The sequence below is a fragment of the Myotis yumanensis genome, unplaced genomic scaffold (genome assembly GCF_028538775.1).
Source record: "Myotis yumanensis isolate MYYU_CA2020_CCGP unplaced genomic scaffold, mMyoYum1.0.hap1 SCAF_17, whole genome shotgun sequence".
In the NCBI taxonomy this organism is placed as follows: domain Eukaryota; kingdom Metazoa; phylum Chordata; class Mammalia; order Chiroptera; family Vespertilionidae; genus Myotis; species Myotis yumanensis.
Window position 1 is genome coordinate 42,210,406 of NW_027223768.1, and position 15,337 is coordinate 42,225,742.

The following is a 15,337-nucleotide window of genomic DNA, read 5'->3' on the forward strand; positions in this document are numbered from 1 at the left end:
GAGGAGGTAGCGATGGAGGAGGAGGCAGTGATGGAGGAGGAGGTAGCGATGGGGGAGGAGGTAGCGATGGAGGAGGAGGTAGCGATGGGGGAGGAGGTAGCGATGGGGGAGGAGGTAGTGATGGAGGAGGAGGTAGCGATGGAGGAGGAGGTAGCGATGGGGGAGGAGGTAGTGATGGAGGAGGAGGTAGCGATGGAGGAGGAGGTAGTGATGGAGGAGGAGGAGGTAGCGATGGAGGAGGAGGTAGTGATGGAGGAGGAGGTAGTGATGGAGGAGGAGGAGGTAGTGATGGAGGAGGAGGTAGTGATGGAGGAGGAGGAGGTAGCGATGGAGGAGGAGGAGGTAGCGATGGAGGAGGAGGAGGTAGTGATGGAGGAGGAGGAGGTAGCGATGGAGGAGGAGGTAGCGATGGAGGAGGAGGAGGTAGCGATGGAGGAGGAGGTAGTGATGGAGGAGGAGGAGGTAGCGATGGAGGAGGAGGTAGTGATGGAGGAGGAGGTAGCGATGGAGGAGGAGGTAGCGATGGAGGAGGAGGTAGCGATGGAGGAGGAGGAGGTAGCGATGGAGGAGGAGGTAGCGATGGAGGAGGAGGAGGTAGCGATGGAGGAGGAGGTAGCGATGGAGGAGGAGGAGGTAGCGATGGAGGAGGAGGTAGCGATGGAGGAGGAGGGTAGCGATGGAGGAGGAGGTAGTGATGGAGGAGGAGGAGGTAGCGATGGAGGAGGAGGTAGTGATGGAGGAGGAGGTAGTGATGGAGGAGGAGGAGGTAGTGATGGAGGAGGAGGTAGTGATGGAGGAGGAGGAGGTAGCGATGGAGGAGGAGGAGGTAGCGATGGAGGAGGAGGAGGTAGTGATGGAGGAGGAGGAGGTAGCGATGGAGGAGGAGGTAGCGATGGAGGAGGAGGAGGTAGCGATGGAGGAGGAGGTAGTGATGGAGGAGGAGGAGGTAGCGATGGAGGAGGAGGTAGTGATGGAGGAGGAGGTAGCGATGGAGGAGGAGGTAGCGATGGAGGAGGAGGTAGCGATGGAGGAGGAGGAGGTAGCGATGGAGGAGGAGGTAGCGATGGAGGAGGAGGAGGTAGCGATGGAGGAGGAGGTAGCGATGGAGGAGGAGGTAGCGATGGAGGAGGAAGTAGTGATGGAGGAGGAGGTAGCGATGGAGGGGGAGATATCGATGGAGGAGGAGGTAGCGATGGAGGAGGAGGTAGCGATGGAGGAGGAGGTAGTGTTGGGGAGGAGGTAGCGATGGAGGAGGAGGTAGTGATGGAGGAGGAGGTAGCGATGGAGGAGGAGGTAGCGATGGAGGAGGAGGTAGTGATTGGGGAGGAGGTAGCGATGGAGGAGGAGGTAGCGATGGAGGAGGAGGTAGCGATGGAGGAGGAGGTAGGATTGGGGAGGAGGTAGCGATGGAGGAGGAGGTAGCGATGGAGGAGGAGGTAGTGATGGAGGAGGAGGTAGTGATGGAGGAGGAGGTAGTGATTGGGGAGGAGGTAGCGATGGAGGAGGAGGTAGTGATTGGGGAGGAGGTAGTGATGGGGGAGGAGGTAGAGATGGAGGAGGAGGTAGTGATGGGGGAGGAGGTAGTGATGAGGTGTGTCAGCGTTTACACGTCCTGTCCAGAATCTGGTAGAAAGCTGGGTAAACATCTTAACCTCAGACCCCACAGTCTCAGGATGCGTGTGAACTGTGCTTTCCTTATGTAAGAAGGACTTGGAAGCATCTGAAGGAAAGTACTAGCAGCACAACCCACAGCCATGAGGAGAGATGGCCTGGAGGAGAAGGGGGAGGGTTAGACCGGTGCCTCCGTGCTCCTCCCACGAGGAGGACCCCACCCCAGGGGGCTGCATCCAGGGAGGAGCCTGTGGGAGCAGGTTCTCGGGCCCCGCCCCCTGTCCTCCCTTCCTTCCCAGCCTCCTCCTGTGCTCTCCGTCTCATTTCAGTGTCTCCCACTGACGCCGTGTCTGAGCCTGGACATGTCCGCCCCTCTGGCCTTGCCCCAGGGTCCTGGTCCCGCGCTTTCATTTCAGCCCGCGGCCCGCCCTCTGGCTGCCATGGCTCTGTTGCCTCTGGGGACCCACAGTAGCCGAGCTGCCTCCCCTCAGAGCATGGCGTCCCGTTGTCCTGTCTTCCAGATGATGGACCTGGGCCCCCGGGAGCTAAGCAAGCGGCTCAGGGTGGCCCGCCAGGAAGTGACAGCCAGACTGACCCTCTCCTGGGTGTGCCATCTCACGTGGCATGGCCTCCGCTGCATCCCTGGCTCAGCGCCGGCTCCGCCAGGAGTGTGTGCCTCCCCTCTGCCTGGGAGCCTGGGCCGCAGAGCCAGCCCCCGTGTGGGTGACGCACCTGCCCAGCGGCCTTGAACGTCACGGCACGGATGTAGCTGGAGTGGCCAAGAGAAGCCCAGAAGGAGGACCGGGCAGCCACAGATGTGTTGTGGGGTCACATGGCCGTTCCCGCCAGGACGAATTTCTCTGACAATGAACCTTGCCTTCAAAGCCACTTGTTTCAAATGTGTAACCATTTGGCGAAGGTGTGAAGGAGTCATTGTAGCTGTCCTAGAATGGTCGAGGGTAACGCACATGCAGGACACTGCTAAGAGGGCGCCCACCCGAGTCCCTCCAGCTCTGACAGGCGGGAGGGGCTGGGAAGGGCAGGGGGGCGGGGACCCGCTCTGAAACTGTGGAGGAGCTGTAACCGAGGGTCCTGGCCCACAAGCACATGACCCACACCGACCCGTCTCCAGAACGCCGGCCGGTGGGGACACCAAGGCTGGCCCTCCGAGAGCTGTCCGGGCGTGGGACGGCCCCCCAGGACTGTCGGTGGCTTGCGCTGAGTCATACATGTCCCAGCCTTTTCCTCTTGCCACCAGCTCCCTCCGCAGCACCAGCCGCTGGCACGGCCCCTCCTCACCCTCTCAATTCCCTTCACATCAGACTCAGCACGCCCCAGGGGCCGTCATTTTCCCTTGCACACTGCTCAGCCTCCTTCTCGGTCGGACATCCCCTCTGGTCCCTCTCCAGGCCCCCAGTCTGTCCCTGGAGCACACAGCTGCCCCCCTTCCCGGGGCCCACAGAGCGGGACAGAGGCGTGTCCTGCGCACAGCGCCCTCCCTCCTGGCGGGATCTTTGCAGAGTTGAAGAGACCAGGTGGCTCTCGGAGGCTAAAATACTGACTGTCTGGCATTTACAGAAAAGCCCCTGCGGCCACCGGCCTGCAGCACCACGGTGACGCTCAGTGGGCCTCCGTGAGCTCTTCCTCCTCTAATTCTTCCAACACATCCCACACGTGCCACCTGGGTGACTATGCTACCCACTGTCTACAAAATAAAGGTCAAACCTCTCCTCCGGCTCCTCATTAACTTCCAGCCCCTCCCGGGCACGCCGCGGCTTTCTGTTTCTGTCCAGTGGTCCTGCCCCCACCTGAGGCCTTCAGTGTGGGAGCTCCCAGCTGCGTCCGGCAGGGCTCCTCGGGGCGGCGTCAGCTCCCAGCCCAAGGGCCCCCTTCCCTCACTGCCCCAGATCCTCCCCCACAGCCTTGCTCGGATTCCGTCCTGAATCCCATATGTACCTCATAACGTGCACCTCTTATTTCTTTTGCTTCATTCTTTCCTGTCCTGGGAAGTCGGTTGACCATATCTCATCCCGCACAGCCTCCGGGTTTCCAGGTCTTGCATTTAACAAGCCAAGCTGAGGAGCCGCTGCCCCGGGGAACCTGGGCCCTGAGGGTGGGAGTCTGAGAACTCCCTTTTCACAAATGAGTCAACTAAGAAATCAGACGTGTGTCTGTTGGGGTGAGTTGGCTTTTGCTTCGGGAACACACAGCCCCCAAACGCACTGAAAAGAGCAAAGACGTGTTCTCGCTCGTCCATGTGGGCCTTACGTCACGGAGCCGTGGTCCCGCCGCCCCGGCTCAGAGCAGCCCCTGGAATTCACACGGAGAGAAGGAGAAAGCAGCCAGCGGGACACGGCACTCCCAGCTTCTGCTGAGATGGGCACGTCCCTTATATTCATATTTCATTGGCCAAAGCAAGTCACATGGCCAAGTGTGACGCCCAACGGACAGGGCAGCAGGCACATCTCCCCAGGAGGGGCAGACAATACTCCAAACAAGAACAAGGTCAGCCAAGGGCACCAAGTTCTCCGTCCAGAGTCGCTGGCCGGTGAGGGCAGCCCAGGTCCCAAGTGTCCACCTAAGAAACGTCCAAACCTGAGAGAACTTTTATGAGTTTATTTGAGCCAAACTGATGACAATTGCCAGGAAGCAAAAACTCAATAAATCCAGAAAATGGCAGTTTTGCATTTCGCTTTATACATTACAAAGAAAAGGTAGACGTAAGTGGGTTGCATGAAATCCATGGGGGACAGGTTAGGGAGGCGGGAGAAAGCAAAGCAGGGAAACTTCTGGGATTGGATGAAAAGTAAAATGATAGACACACACTCCTTTTACACAGGTGGGTGCAGGACAGACAACAGTCAACAAGTAACCCGGGTAACAGTGACAATGAGAGGATTTGCGGCCTCCGCAGAGCGGTGCTGTGCTTTGAGGGTCTGAGTAAAGGAGAACTGCTTTGTTTTGCAACGGCATGTTATCAAGTGTGTTATCATAGATGCAAAACGACAGCAGACAGGCACGGTTAGGGGGGAGATTGGCCTTGTCAGGGAAGATGCTGCCGTGGGACTGACCACCGGCAGGCAGGACTGCTTTTAGCTAGAAAGTTTTAATTTCGAACATCCTTTGTGGTTACGTTAGGTCTCCTGAGTTTGCAAGGCCGCACACGGCCTCCCTGAGCTCAACAGGTTAGCATGTGGCCCCTTTTGCCGTCCACCAAAGGAAGTCATTTGATCTGTGGTCTCATTTCTCAGGATGAGAAACGAGACCACAGATCTGGCCATCGAGGGATAAAGCAGGTGTGGAGGAGAGAGGGTGCCCTGACTGCTGACCCCGCCAAGAATAGGCGAGATCAGTGGCTTCTTTACATCAGGTCCTTTAGCAAATCCACGTTAGGGAGCCACATACTGTGGCCACAGGTGGAAGGCAGCCTAGTGAGGGCGCGGTGAGTGGGGGCTCTGGCGCACGGCCCCTCTCCAGGCACCACTCAGCGGGGAGGGAGACTTGGCTCATGTGTGTGTCCTTAACTCAATACATCTTCCCATTAATGGCAACATTATTTGAATTTGGTTCATATAAAACCTGTAGAATAAGATAGTTCCTAGTGGCTTTCTTGGATGAATAATCCAATAGTAATGAACTTTCTTTTAAAAGATTTCTATAAGCAAACTCCTCCCTGTTTTCTTCAAAGGGAAAAATAAGATACATTTATCTCCTTTTTTTAATTTTGTTTTATTGCTTAAAGTATTACAAAGAGTATTACATATGTCTCCTTTCCCCCCCGCCTTGACATTCCCCAGGCCTCCCCTACCCCCCAGTGTCTTATGTCCATTGGTTATGCTTATATGCATGCATACAAGTCCTTCGGTTGATCTCTTACCCCCCCTCCCGCCCCCCCAACCCTCCCCGGCCTTCCCACTGTGCATTTATCTCCTTGATCAAAATGAGAACTAACCTTGGAAACACTGCTGGGGTCTAAGTGGTGCCTCACAGCTCGGGGCGGACGAGGAGGCTCTCGGTTAGGGCCTGTCTGGGGTGGAGGCGGGAGACGGGGTCCAGGAGCCGAGAGGAAGGGAGGCCGTGAGGCAAGGGGGAGCAGGGAAATTTCTCCCACCTCCACACTTTCAGATTCCTGGCCATTTCTACAGAAAATTCAACCAACAGTGAATTCCCTTCTACTCTGTTCCAGGCCTGAAGCGAGGCCCAGGGAAGGAGGCAGACGTCCACCCTGGTTTCTCGGAGGCCACAGTCGACAAGGCACCGACACCGTGTCGCTCTCGCTCCAACGGCGTGGGAACAGAAAGCGACGCGTGAAGGTGCAGCAGACACGGCAGAGCTTGACCGGAGTCCGGAGTCCCCTTCCGTTTCTGTGAGCTTCCTGCCGCCTCCCAGCCCCCGCCCCTCACTGCCCGCCCCTTCCTTCAGCGACAGCGGAGGGTCTGCGCCGTCGGGGCCATCATCCACCACGGAGCCCTGGGCAGGCGGCCTCGGAGGAAATCCGCAGCTGGGGCTGTGGCCATCAGACCGCACCGCGCAGACATCGACTGCAGACGGAACAACCGACCGGAGACCTGGGAACCGTGGCCGTGGCTCCCCGACCACGGCTGAGAGTGAGGGTCTCAGGCGGGACACGCCCCTCTGCTGGTGGCAGCGCTCAGGGACCGTGGCCTGGACAGCGGCTGGGCCTCTCCCACTGCCTCCCCTCTGGCTGCATATGGGGTCGGACGTGCCTCTCGCCGGGGACTCCCCTGACCTGATCTGACGCCCCTACCCATCAAACACGACGTTTCCCCAGGGAAACCTCCAACGCTGAGCCCAGCCGGGCCTCTGCCCCTCAGAGGACCCAAGGGGCTCTCAGGGCTCCCGGCTGCCTCCTCCCCAGTCCCCGGCTGTCTCTCCTGGCCGCCGTCATTCATGTGACTCTTTCTGGGGAACCAGAGCAGACGTAGGAGGAGCCGGACTAGAGACAGGCCGCTGGTGTTGAGGTAAAATCAGTCTTTGCCTGTTGGCTTTAAGAGGCGAGAGGGGGCCCTGGCCGGCTTGGCTCAGTGGATGGAGCGTCAGCCTGCGGATTGCAGGGTCCCAGGTTCATTCTGACCAGGGGCACATGCCTGGGTTGTGGGCTTGATCCCCAGTGGGGGGCTTGCAGGAGGCAGCCAATCAATGATTCTCTCTCATCATTGATGTTTCTATCTCTCTCCTTCTCCCTTCCTCTCTGAAATCAATAAAGAAATATATTTTTTTTTAAAAGAGGGGAAGGCCTGCCAGTCATCACGCTTGCACCTGGGTGTGGGGACGTGCAGGCGGCGCCCCGCAGGTGCAGGGCAGGGCTGGGAGCCTGGAACCCGCACCTGGAGACGGTCCCGCTGCTCATGCGCAGGAACCGCCCATGGCTCCACGGTGCGGACACACAGAGCGTGACTGCCACAACCGCCAAGGCACCTTCCGGTCCCATCACAGGGAGTGAGCATGAGGCGGGCACAGAGGTGAGTGCGCAGAGGTGCGGGGCGAGGGTCGGGGGGGGGGGGGGGGGGCGCGGAGAGGCAGGTCGAGTCCGTTAGGAGGGACAGGAGGGTCTCACGGAAGCCGTGCCGTGAGAAGCCCTGAGGGAGAACACGGGTCTCAGGAAATACCACATGCTCCGATTGATCCCAGGGGCCCCTCGGAAAATCAAGTAGCAATGGAAACGCATTCTGATCATAAACACGCCCAACTGGCCACCCACAGCTGTGCCTACTAACCCCTCTTGTGGCTGCCGCGTGGGCTGAGGGCTCCCGGTCCCCACACCCCTCCCCGAATCTCCTGGCCTCTGACCGTGACCTTGGTGTGGAGCACTCAGGGCTGGCAGGGCCTCTGGAAGCCAAGAGCTGCCGCGCCAGGACCGACCTCTTTTCAAGGGGGGAGAGGGGGGGAAGGGGGGGAGGCTGGCGCCCACCTGTTTGAAAGCCTTGCCTGAGGCCCGAGAAACCCAAGGGCAGCCGGGATCGGTGCGGTGTCCCGGGGGAGCCAGCGGCTCCGTGGGGGAGGCCGAGCGGAGGAGCCCCTGGGTCTTGGGACCTGCACAGGCTTCCTCCCACCTGGTCTCAGCAGGTGCGACAGTGGGATTGACTGCAGGTCCCGAATCGGGGCCGGGACACTGGGTTGCTGGAGGCTGCACACCTTAATGCTCTGTCGCACCATTGAAGCCGGATTCAACTTTAGGAGGAAAAGTCAGGTTCCGTGGGGAGCACTTCTGTCAGAGGCTCTTTCTAAGCGCTTCCAGCGCAGGATGTGAAACCCCAGCCCGTCGGCGGGTCCTGCACACCGAGCCCCGCCGCACCCACAAATGGGAATGAACGCCCACCCTGTCCCTGCCCAGCCGCAGCCGCACAGCACCCTCACAGCACCCCGCCCCCCTCCCCGGGCAGAAAAGGGCTAACGCACTTGGAAAGACGGCATCAGGATGTGCGGAGATGGCTCCCTCCCCATTTCGGGTCATCAGGAAATGGGGCGCGATGATGGTGATGATGGTGAACCACGCTTCCCGCCGAGGGAAGGAAAGTGCAGGCAGAGCGTCGGTCAGGTGTGAGGGCAGCGGGACTGGGCTTGTGGCCCCAATGGGCCCAGAGGTAGGTTAGACGGGGGAGGGCGGGCAGGAGGGCGGGCGGGAGCCTTGCCTCAGGCCTGGTGCCACCCTCAGCTTCGGTCAGGCCTGAGGCGTGTCTGCCCAGCCTGGAGGCGGAGCCTGGGTCCAGTTTTATGTGTGTCATTTTTGCGCCTTGTCTTTCTGGCTGTCGCGCTGAGTGAGAGGGGGTTTCAGGAGGAAGTGTGGACGTGGGAGAAATTTCCCTGCTCCCACTTGCCTCATGGCCTCCCTTCCTCTCGGCTCCTGGACCCCGTCTCCCGCCTCCGCCCCAGAAGGCCCTAACCGAGAGCCTCCTCGTCCCCCTGAGCTGTGAGGCACCACTTAGACCCCAGCAGTGTTTCCTCCGTTTCCAAGGTTAGTTCTCGTTTTGGTCACGAGATAAACGTATCTTACTTTTCCCTTTGGAGAAAACAGGGAGGAGTTTGCTTCTAGAAATCTTTGAAAAGGAAGTTCGTTACTGTTGGATTATTCATCCAAGGAAGCAGCTGGGGACCATCTTGTTCTACAGGGAACCCTACTTTCCAGATCGAATTCCCTCTGAAACTAACTGGGAAAGGAAGGCGTGGCTCCTGCAGAGGCTCCTGTGGGACCCCCACGGCGTTGGCACCACGCGGGCCGGGCCTGGGCTGGGTCGGACAGGCCCTGTGTCCGCAGCTGCCAGCACCTGCTCCCACCGCTGCTCCAGGCAGCCTGGAGACCATTGCCAATAAGTAATCACTGGTATCGCCGGGCCCAGGTCTTCTGACTCCAGTCCAGTCCTCCAGGGACCGCAGCTGCTCCGAGACGTGGCCCCTCTGGAGCAGGCGGGAGCCACACAGAACGGCAGGGCCGCCGGTGGCTGTCAGCTTGTTCCACTTCCCAGGAAGCTGGTGGGAAACGCAGGTGGCTGGTGGTGATGGTGCTTCAACCCACTCAGAGATACCCAGCAGCAGCCCACAGCAGGTTTCTATGGCAACGCTCTTCTGGTGGCTTTAAACAAAAATATCTCAAGGGCAGAGTAATTAGGTAAGTAGGGCATCGAGTCTGCGTGGCTCCATATGCAGTCTTTTCCAGTGATTCCTGTTTGGTGTGTCTCAGGCTCACAGGCACAGCCGAATATAGCAATTCTCTCTTGGGGGAAAATGTGCGTGTCGTGTGTGTGTGTGCACGCGTGCGTGTGTGCAAATATGTGTGCATGTGTGTGGGTGCGCCTGTGGACATATATGTAGTGTGTGGTGTGTGCATGTCTGCACGTGTGTGGCATGTGCAGTGTTTGTAGGTGCATGTGTGTGGTATATGCATGTGCATGAGTCTGTGTGTGGTATGTGGTGTGTGGTGTGTGTTTGTGTTTATGTATGTGTGAGTGTGTACATGTGTATGTGGTGTGTGGGTGCAATGGAGGCACACACCTGCCCCCCAAACTCCGTTAGCAGATGCCCCACCTGGGAGGCTCCCCGAGTGCAGATGTGGCAGGTGAGGGGGGCGCTGCACCGTGTGCCGCCTCCCCCAGGCTTGTCAGAGCCCTGGGCACGTGGTGCTCATGCCTCGCCTTTCCCTCTTCAGTGGAATCAAATGCACTGAGTGCTGCTTGCTCATCGCCTCTGACTCAGTGTCGCTTCCCACGGCTTCCTCAAGGTCTTTCCCTCCTGTTTCTAACACCGGGCCCCTCCCGCCCACCCCGAATCTGCCCAGAGACAGCGGCCAGGGAGGACCACGTCCGGGGCCACCTGCTCCTGCCCCTCCCAGCACAGCAGAAAGGGTGACAGGAGCTCGTTTTCACGGAGAAGCCCCACGCCCAGCCTGCGTCAGGCACTGGATGCTTCCTCTGGTCCACCCCCCAGCCACCCAGAGGAGACGGGAGACACACGGAGGTTAACACGGATCCAGGCTCACTCGGCAGCAGCAGAGCCACGCCGGAGCTGGGAGGCCGGAGCCCGGCCCACGCTCTCTCCAAGCGCAAGACTGTGAAGCCAGGAGGGCGCCGGACTCAGGGCGGAGGGCACGCGTGGCCCTGCCCACTTCCGTCTCCTGCTGGCCCGTCACCACTGTCTCTGTCCACGTGGACCAGCGACTCTCCGCCAGGGTGGCTCTGCCCTCCACGGAACGGTGGGCAATGTCTGGAGCCTTTTAAGTGTTACAACGGGTGGAGGGGGGGCCCTACTAGCATCTGGTGGGTCTGCCCTTCACCCTGCCCAGCCTGTACGCTGATGGGAGGATCCAGCTGTCTTCTTTTAAATCAACAGTACAGGGACTGTAACAAATGTAAAAAGAATACCGTTCTTCTCCCTACTTTCTAAAATATTTTTATGGATTTCAGAGAGGAAGGGAGAGGGAGAGATAGACACATCAATGATGAGAGAGAATCTTTGACTGGCTGCCTCCTGGACGCCCCCCACTGGGGGTCGAGCCCACAACCTGGGTATGTGTCCTGACCAGGAATCGAACCATGACCTCCTGGGTTCGTAGGTCGACACTCAACCACCTAGCCACGCCAGCCAGGCCCTAACTTTATGTTTTGAAAAATATAGTATTTTCATTTAAAATGTTATTTATATTAATAGTAATGGGTTTTTCATTGTTATTTTTAAATATTTTTAAAGGTCTTTTTGTGTTAATTTCTAAAGTGATAAATATAAATTATCCCCACAAAACAAAAGCCCTTTGAGGCTTCTGATAATTTTTAAGACAATGAAGGGGTCCTGAGGCCACGCACCTGTGGCCACCCAGGGACACTGGCCTCCACAGGAGCCCCCACAGCAAGGCCCAAGCTCCGAGGGTGACACTCTGAAGAGACCACGGAGGCCCCGGGGCCAGTGGGCCACGCGGGAGGAAGCCAGGGTGCAGTGCTCGTGGTTTGGTCCCGGCAGGAGGCGATGGGGCCGGGTTGCAGGTGAGCGCCCTGCTGCCCTGCCCCCTCAGGAGAGGAGGGCTTGAGGTCAGGCTCCTCTGGCTTCTGCCGGCTCGTCCCCCGCCCTTGCTCAGGACAGCTGGTCCCTGAGCTGAAGGTCCTCATCCGTAAGAGGAAAGGGGACCCCGTTGCTGGGAGAATTAAGGGTGGTTGGTAATGTTAACGCTAAAGTTCTCCCTTAACCTTGTTTAAAACCTGAAGACACAACATTCATGGCGTTGCATGTGCATTAGAATTTATTCCTGCTGCATAGGAAGTAGCAGTGGCTTTGACAAGACGGCGTTCCATTTTTTCTCAAACAGGAGAACTTGGACGCTGGTGGGCCAGAGCCGGACCCCAGCCCCGCGAGCTGGCTCTGGGTGTCCAGCAGGTGCCCTCCTGCTCCAGGCTGCCTCCTGGTCCCTGGCAGTGGCTTCGGCCCAGGCAGGGCCTCTAAACCCCAGGAGCATGAGAGGCGTCAGAGAGAAAGGCAAAAAGGCTGGCCCAGGACATCGCCTGCAGGGTGTTCCTGGAGCTCCAACCACAAAGCAACCTTGGGCGAAGACGAGGTATTGGAGCTTTTGTTGGCACAGCGCTCCCCAAATAAGAAGGGAATCCTGCAGGTGAGGACCAGGAGGGGCCTGGCCCGGGCTAGGCAATCAGCAGTCCACCCAGAACTGTCGCGCCTGCTCCTGGTGACGTGGGAGGCAGCTGGACAGACATGGGCAGAGCAAGCGCCATGGGCCAGGCACATAGGTCACGGGGTGGAAGCCCTGGATGCCTAGCAAAGGGCAGAGGAGGGTGGGACCTCGCCCCAGGGTGACCTTTCCTCCCTAGAGATAACATCCAGGCCTCCCTTGTATGTCAGCTCCAGGCCCAGAAAAGCAGCAAAACCAGGCAAGCAACCCCAAGGCTGCCCCCGGGACCAGCTGCCTTGGACAATGACCCCTAACCTGGCTCTCGCCACAACCTGGAGACCACAGCCTGAAAGGACACCCTGGGCAGCTGCTGGGTATTCCCTCGAGCTCCTCCCCGGGACCTCCCCCACGTCTCCACCCTTAACCCTCAGGGGCCACATCTTTGCCCTCTTCCCTTCTAAGCTCCAGGGCCCTTCCTTTGCCTCTGTCACTTGTTCCCTGGGCCACTTCTATGAGCTACTCCTTCTCTCTCTGTGATTTTCTACGTCAATGTTCTCTAACAGTTTGAGTCCTGGCTCTGAATTCTTTCCCAGCCAGAACCCAAGTACCGAGGTCACGGAACCCACGTCCGCTATGAGCCCCCTAGTCTCACACCTGGTGCCGTCCCGCCACCTACAACAGGGCACTGTGGAGTGTGGCTGTCCAGTGAGCACGGGCCGCCCTGCAGGTAGCAGCTGGAGGCCGTCACCGCCGGCCGCCCTCCAGGTGGCAGGTTCTCTCTCGGAAAGAGACCTGGAGGCGCCCAGGCAGGGGAACCAGAGAGAAGCTCAGCAGCCGCCGCTTTGTCCAGGATGAGCCGTCATGTCCTGTCACAGGCCCCACCGCCAAGGGCAGTGCTGCGGACGGCCAAGGTCTCAGAACACGTTCTGAAAGCTGCCAATTACTAACCTGCTCCTGAGCTAGACATGAATGTACCTGTTGTTTTAAATTATGACGTTCAGCCTCTAAAATAAAACACGGAAGAAAACAAAAACAAAAAGCTAGGACACGAAGAGCTGGCTGCCCGCCGCTCATTTCAGGCAGAGCTTCCCACCCGCAGCCCTGACTCCCACCCACACGGAGAGCCCGTGACTGACTCTCAGGAGTGGGGATTTCTCCCGGGCACTCAATTCCTAAAAATGCAAATGCATGAGTTTCCTTGAAGAGGTTTGAGGTTGAATATTTATGAAAATATATGCATGCAAAGCATGTATCATTAGCAGGAATTAAAGGAGAAGGAATGACTGTCTCCATTGAGTGGATAACATCTCTGAAAGCGAAGGAGCCTGCAGCATGGCCGCTGGCTTTCCACGGAGCACGGGGTGCACCGGCAGGTCCTCAGGAAACAGCGCGGCCTGGCTGGCCTCGTCGACTGCGTCCGTCCCTGTCTCCCTGCCTCCCTGCCGCCTGTGTACTGGCGGCGCTCCACGACACAGCCGCCTTCCAGCCATGTCTGTAGACGTCCCACGTGTCAGGAAACAGCGAGTACAGTTCACCGTAACGACTGAGTGGAAGTCCATTGCCCGGGAGCCTCCCCAGGAATCTGCCAGTCATGCGACCGTCTTCCATAAACAGCCTTTAAATAGGACCATGCGGCTGTTTCAGTTCTATAACTAACACAGACTCTAGCTCATTATCCATATTCAACAAACTACCAAAGAAGTCCAGGCTCATTTATAGTAACTGATCTCAAATTATATATTAAAAGGCAACTTTCTCCAATGAGTTTCATAAAATAATGAGAAAAATGAGCTTCTATTCAAGCAAATGGTGTGCTAGCACCCTTCTTGTTTGCTTAATACTTATAAATAAATGGCATTCTTTAAATCTATATAATCCTCACCCAAGGATATTTTTTCATTGATTTTTAGAGAGAGAGAAGAAGAGGGAGAGAGAGAAAGATCAAGTGGTTGCCTCCTGTATGTGTCCTCACCAAGGATTGAATCCCCAACCTAGGTAAGTGCCCTGACCAGGAATATAACCCACCACCATTTTGGCGCACAGGACGACGCTCCAACCCACTGAGCCACCGGGCCAGGGCGATAAAGGGCATTCTTTTTTCCCTCCCATTGGTATAAAATCACTCTGATTTATTCTAGAGGGAAATGAAAAGTTTTTTACAGTAATGATTTTTTTAATTTAAAAAATTAAAATATTACATATGTCTCCCTTTCCCCCCATTGACCTCTCCCTGGCCACTCCAACCCCCAGCACATGCCTCACCCCCTAGTGTCTGTGTCCACTGGTTATGCTCATATGCATGCATGCGCGTCCTTTGGTCGGTCTCTTAACATCTCCACTTCCTGCCTTCCCTCTGAGGTTTGATGGTCTGTTCGACACTTCTCTGACTCTGGATCTGTTTTTGTTCATCAGTTTATGTTGTTCATTATATTCCACAAATAAGTGAGATCATGTAATATTTATCTTTCTCCAGCTGGCTTATTTCGCTTAGCATAATGCTCTCCAGTTCCATCCATGCTGTTGCAAATGGTAAGAATACCTTCTTTTTTACAGCAGTGTAATATTCCATTGTGTAGATGTACTACTATCTTTTAATCTGCTCATCTGCTGATGGGCACTTAGGCTGTTTCCAAGTCTTAGCTATGGTAAATGGTGCTGCTATGAACATAGGGGTGCATATATCCTTTCTGATTGGTGTTTCTGGTTTCTTGGGATATATTCCTAGAAGTGGAATCACTGGGTCAAATGGGAGTTCCATTTTTAATTTTTTGAGGAAACGCCATATTGTTCTCCACAGTGGCTGCACCAGTCTGCATTCCCACCAGCAGTGCACAAGTGTTCCTTTTTCTCCACATCCTCGCCAGCACTTGTCGTTTGTTGATTGTTGATGATAGCCAGTCTGACAGGTGTGAGATGGTACCTCATTGTTGTTTTAATTTGCATCTCTCGGATGATTAGTAACTTTGAACATTTTTTCATATGTCTTGTGGCCTTCTGTATGTCCACTTTCAAAAAGTATCTATTTAAGTCCTTTGCCCATTTTTTGATTGGATTGTTTATCTTCCTTTTGTTAAGGTATATGAGTTCCCTGTAAATTTTGGAGATTAGGCCCTTATCGGAGATAACATTGCAGTGGGCTCTCTTGTTGTTTTTTTATGGTTTCTTTTGCTGTGCAGAAGCTTTTTATTTTGATGTAGTCCCATTTGTTTATTTTCTCCTCAGTTTCCATTGCCCTAGGAGATGTATCAGTAAAGATATTACTACGATATATGTCTGATATTTTGCTGCCAATGGATTCTTCTAAGATTTTTATGGTTTCCTGTCTCATGTTTAAGTCCTGGTAAAGGGCATTCTTGATTAAAGTGAAAGCTATCCCTCATGTACGTATCATGAAGTAAACAAAAGTGGCGTTTACTGAGCTTTCCCAAACTTGCTTCTCTTCCAGTGTTTCTCACCCAGTAAATGACATCTCTGTGGGGAGTGCCAAGTTCTGCTAATTTTATCTACAGCACATATATTATTACTAGAGGCCCGGTGCACAAAATTTGTGCACCAGGGGGGTTCCCTCAGCCCGGCCTGCACCCTCTCCAATCCGGGACC